This window comes from Octopus bimaculoides, chromosome 10, assembly GCF_001194135.2.
Source record: "Octopus bimaculoides isolate UCB-OBI-ISO-001 chromosome 10, ASM119413v2, whole genome shotgun sequence".
In the NCBI taxonomy this organism is placed as follows: domain Eukaryota; kingdom Metazoa; phylum Mollusca; class Cephalopoda; order Octopoda; family Octopodidae; genus Octopus; species Octopus bimaculoides.
The window spans coordinates 6,020,573-6,026,144 of NC_068990.1; the positions used below are offsets into that span (position 1 = coordinate 6,020,573).

Here is a 5,572-nt window from a genome sequence, read left to right on the forward strand (position 1 = left end):
TGTCGAAAATCGAGCAGTTTTTGCAACATTGTATGACGAAGACTTTTTATCTTTGAATCAGTCAGTCATATGATACTATGTTGACGGGAAAAGTTGTGAAAGGTCTGTGATAAATACACGTATAAGGTATTTCCATAAATATGTTTGCTGCTAAAAGAAGACATTTGACAAATATGAGACAGAAAAACAAACTATCTAAGCTTCTTAGCTGCGAAATTTTTCAGCATCTTCTCAACGTTTGTCACAAAGTTTTGAAAGAATTCCGAAGTTTTAGATGCCATTATTCCTTATTCATTGACTGAACATGACTGGCTATTCACAATATAAAAATAAGCTCAATGTTTCCTACAGTGAATGTAAATATAAGACACACGCAAATGCAATTTGATGACCCTGTCGCCATGAGTTTATTGAAGTAATTTTGTAGTCTGTCGAATGAAATGGCGGAACTTTTTTCGGTGCAATGACCCTGTCACCGTGGGTTTCTTGAAGTAGCTCTGTTGTCTGTCGAAGGAAATGGTGGGACTCTTTTTGGTGCGTTGGATCTAGCCCTTCTGTGACTTCAGTCCATGTTGTACAATATGTGTCATATGCGTAGTTTATATGTTCACTGAAATTTTCCTGGCAGACGATGGCTACATGCACGGTATGACTGAGATGTTCAGATGTACTAGTAAGTGATTAGATGTTCCAATTTAATTGTTTGAAAAAGTCACAATGATATGTAAAATAAAATAGATTATGTTATCCTGGCATGACTGGAAAATGACTGCACTTGGTGTCGTACATGTTGTTTAGCTCCAGGTCGTTTCTGATTGCGCACACTTGCAGCCATACATATTTCAGCTCTTCTCTCCCACCCTTCTCTCGAATATTGAATACATAGAACTTCATTACAACTGTATTCTCTTTTCAAAGTGGTAACATAAATTTTGAGGGATATTTGATTGCTATTCATTGAATCTCTAGTGACTACGTAAAATCTTTCTGGGTAATTTCTTGAAGTGGCAATTTGATGCATTTATTTGTCGATAAAGCTTCAGTCAGTTCATAGCAAAATCTCTACTGATTCAGGAACATCTTTATAATCCCACCGGTTAAATTTTCAGGAAAAACCATCCCAATTCTGAAATGATTAGGTTGAAATTCCTGAATCAACAAATCTAATAGTATTATATGGTTATACACTCATTCACTCACTCAAACATACACACGCACACACATACACACACACAAGCACACACACTCACAAACACACACACACATTCTCACACGCACACGTACTCATACACGAATATACATATACATACATCTATGTTAATATCATATGAGAATATTTTTGTAACACTGAAACAATATATTCATTATAGAAAATAATCCTTAGTAGCTATCTCACTCAAGATTGCTTTGCATAATAATAATAATAATAATAATAATAATAATAATAATAATAATAATAATAATAATAATAATAATAATATGAACTACATGAACTTCTAACTTGTTGTCTCTTGAGGTCTCTGGGTGAGACTTGGATCCAACTTGTACAAATGCAAAGCAAAAGTCAAACATAAAATAATAATAATAATAATAATAATAATAATAATAATAATAATAATAATAATAATAATAATAATAACTATAAAAATGAAAACGAAAATTGAGAAGGAGTGCATCAGAATGGGGAAGATACTAATGAAATCAAAGCTAAATGGCCCAAATCTAGTAAAGGCTGTAAATACTTGGGTAGTATCATTACTTAGATACTCAGTAGCTTTTGTAGATTGGACAAAAACTGAATTAGCAAAGCTAGACAGAACTGGGAAGGAATTCAGCTGGAATGGAGGACTCCACCCAAGAGAGGAGTAGCAAGATTATATTTACCTAGAAAGGAAGGCGAAAGAGGGTTAATATCAGTAGAAGTCTGCGTGAAGTTAGTTAGAGTAGATATAGACACCTACATAGGTAATAGTAAAGAAAGTTTATTAAAAGCTGCTAGAGTCACAGTATGGCATAAGGTAACCAAAAGTCCAAACGAACTTAAAAATCATAAAAAAGAACAGAAATTATCTGACTGGCAGGAGGTGTTGTATTGTAGATTCCCAAAGATAGTTGCAGCAAATGGTAGTAGTGAGACATGATTATGGTTGCAGATAGGAAAGCTGAAAAGGGAGACAGGGAGTTTGTTAGTAGCAGCACAAAATCAAGCATTAAAGACTAATTGGATAAAAGCCAAGATACACAAAAACCAATTAGATTGCCAATGAAGGTTATACAAATCAAAAGAGGAAAGCATTACTCATATAGTTTGTGAATATAGCACAGAAAGAATACAAGACGTGACAACCTAGGGAGAGTAATCCACTGGGAGCTATGTAGAAAGCTAGGATTTGAACATGCTGTTAAATGGTATGAATATGAACCTAATAAATTACTAGAAAGTAAGAAATGCAAGACGTTGCTCTTTTATTATTATCATTATTATTATTATTATTATTATCATTATTATTATTGTTGTAGTAGTAGTAGTAGTAGTAGTAGTAGTAGTAGTAGTAGTAGTAGTAGTAGTAGTAAACCGTCCAGTTCATACCAGAATGGAAAAGGGGACATTAAATGATGACGACGACGACGACGACGACGACTAAGATGACGATGAGGATGATGAAGGGTGTATATGTGCGTTTGTACATCTGAGTATATGTGCTTGGTTATATGCTCATATGTCCATATTTACCAGTGTAAGTCTGTGCTGCACCCTTTTACATCTAAATAAGGGTAGAAATCTATAAAATAAGTAACTGTCTGAAATAAACATGTGTGATAATTATAATCAACTAAATAAAAATACGAAATGCAGTTATAGCCAGCATGGTCTCACTGCAATGACTGGAAACATTAAAACAATAAAATGTCTTCTTTACGCACAAATATCTTAAATTTTTAAAGCGTTGTACATTAAATGAAATTGCTTACACGTTTCTACAGTATTAGCATTATTGGCCATCGCTTTCGAGTATGTTGATTGTTCACCTCTTTCATAACGTTACACATCACAAAATTTCCATTACCTATTAACACTTATAAATATTAGTCCATCTCCAAATTTCGTGCAGTCAGTTGAATTGATTCCAAGTACATTACTGTTGCTTTTTAATAATTCTAAAAAGATGAAGATAGATATAACTGAATTTGGTTACTTTTGAACTCGGAAATAAGAAAAGGAATCAAAATATAGTTAACTAACGTTTTACAATTTAAGTTAGTTCCATCATTTTCTGCCTCTGATTAGCACCACCATTATTTCGAGTTTTTTCAGTCAAGAATTCCGCCATCTTGAGCTCACTAGCATCACTCCTGTCATCTCAGGTCTCCAACCATCTTCATTACCTCGGACTTCCAGCCAGCTCTTCCGTCATCACAGGTCTCCAACTAACTTTTATTATATCGAGCCTCCGACCAGTTCCTCTTTCATCTCGTGTTTCCAACTATTTCTACTCGGATTTCGAACTAGCACCTCCGTCTTTTTGAACTACCTACTAGATCCATCGTCTTGGGCCTCTAACGAGCTCCTCCACCTCGAGCCTCTAACCATCTCATCCATCGTATCAGCCTTTCTATCACCTATGTCATCACGGGCCCAGATCAGCTGCGTCCTTTTCTTCTTCCAACCTGCTCCTCCCATCTAGCCCCCCCCCCAAACCAATTCTATAATTTCGTGTCTCCGTTAAATGCGTATTTTGATCAGTTATCAAAGCATTGGGGGAGGTGGGGGTTGTTGATCGTAAAGAGAAATTACATAAAAACTTCACATTTCTTCGTAAAGCCTACATAACCTCCTTTATAAATTGCGCTAGTCTCTCTTTGATCTTGAACCTACTATATTTACATATTCTTCATTTCTTTTTCACCAGGCTGAGTGACAGTTTCATTGCAATTCTCGTCACATTTTCAATGCAACGTTAATTCGTTTCATTTCCAAGAAAGATATCTCATCAAAAGATCTCATTTATCTCCACATTTTTTTTTCCTGAAGAAACTTGTATCAGCTATGTATATAGATAATTAGCGCATACATGAATAATTATAATGCTGTCAAACTTATGGGACCAATTTCTCCAGCATTTCCCATATTAATATTATTCATAGCTAGTACCGTGAATTGATAGAATTGACAGAAACTTTGCCATAGTGGATTAAATGCGTTATAGTGTTTCATTTTCTCCCACGTTCTTAGTTCAAATATAGAGTGATGTCTGTTTCAAAGTCATTATACAGCATCTTCTAATAAATTTATCTTTAAATTAGCCTTGAATGTTATGAATATAAAAAAACATATCTCCGTCAATAAGAGGGTAATAATCAGCCAGACGAATAAGATTACATTATTTTGATTCCATTTCTCTGTATTCTTAATAGACATCCCGCAAAAGCCAACTTCCTTTTGTAACCTCATGGGCGTTTATTTTAATATATTCGACACCCCTAAGGGGATGAACGGGCAGAATCGTTAGCACGCCGGGCAAGATGCTTTGCGGCATTTCGCCCGTCATTACGGTCTGAGTTCAAATTCCACTCAGGTCAACTTTGCCTTTCATCCTTTCAGGGTCATAAAATAAGTACCAATTGCTTACTGGGGTCGATGCAATTGACTTATCCCTACTCCGAAATCGGTGATCTTGTGCCAAAATTTGAAATCAATATAATCGTTACGCTTGTCGAGAACATCCATCCTTTAATAATGTTTTTAATAGTGAATTAGTGAAGGTGCATGGCCTGATGTCTAGGCTCTTCGTCTCGTGATTATAAAGTTATGTGTGGATGTTTGTGTGAGTGTGAGCGTCTTTGTGCGTGTGTGCGCGTGTTGGCGCTCGCTCATGTATGTGAGTATCTTTCTATGTACAGATGTATAATACTGCAACCAGTCATGTCCGTTTCGAGTCTAAGGAAGTTATCTTAGCTATTCGATAATTTAAGACATCGATAAATTCATACCAAACTGAAATAAATAATTTGGTGAATACTATGATTTGGTATACAAAACAAAATTAAAACGTGACGTGGTTCTCCAATCCTGTCACAATGAAACCAGTAACAGGTGGAGTCTCATATAACTGTTGAAATGTGTTGTCAAACAAGACATGTTAACTTTTAAAACAATAGGCTTCAAAGCGGCGTTGGATGTGTTGGTATGAAGAGCATATCTAGTGTAGATGTTTGGCAAAATACGATAGTAATGGAAACATTCTGAGTTGACAAAGCTTTCAACAGTTTCTCTTACAACACCAAAATAAAGCAGAGGAATATAAAAAATTCTTCAGCAAGATATTGATCTCGAACAATAGTTTATCTCTAAAAGCGCATTCTTTAGGGAACAGCTGCTACAAAATTATATTTCCACTTCTCTCTCTCTCTCTCTCTCTCTCTCTCTCTCTCACTCCTTCTGTCTCCCTCTCTCTCCTCTCACACACATACACTGATATATACTCAAATGTATATTGTATGTGTAAGCGTTTAGATCTCTGTTGTATATATATATTATATATACATATATATATATATATATATATATATA

General features: G+C 35.1%; 1 long non-coding RNA gene across 1 annotated transcript in view; it reads right to left on the reverse strand.

The window, feature by feature from the left end:
* Positions 1–380: 380 nt before the first annotated feature.
* LOC106884009 (uncharacterized) overlaps positions 381–5,572 on the reverse strand; it is a 17,829-nt gene continuing 12,637 nt past the window's right edge. Inside the window, exon 3 of the long non-coding RNA XR_001411183.1 lies at positions 381–1,126. This is a non-coding gene — a long non-coding RNA (uncharacterized LOC106884009). The remainder of the gene's footprint in view (positions 1,127–5,572) is intronic.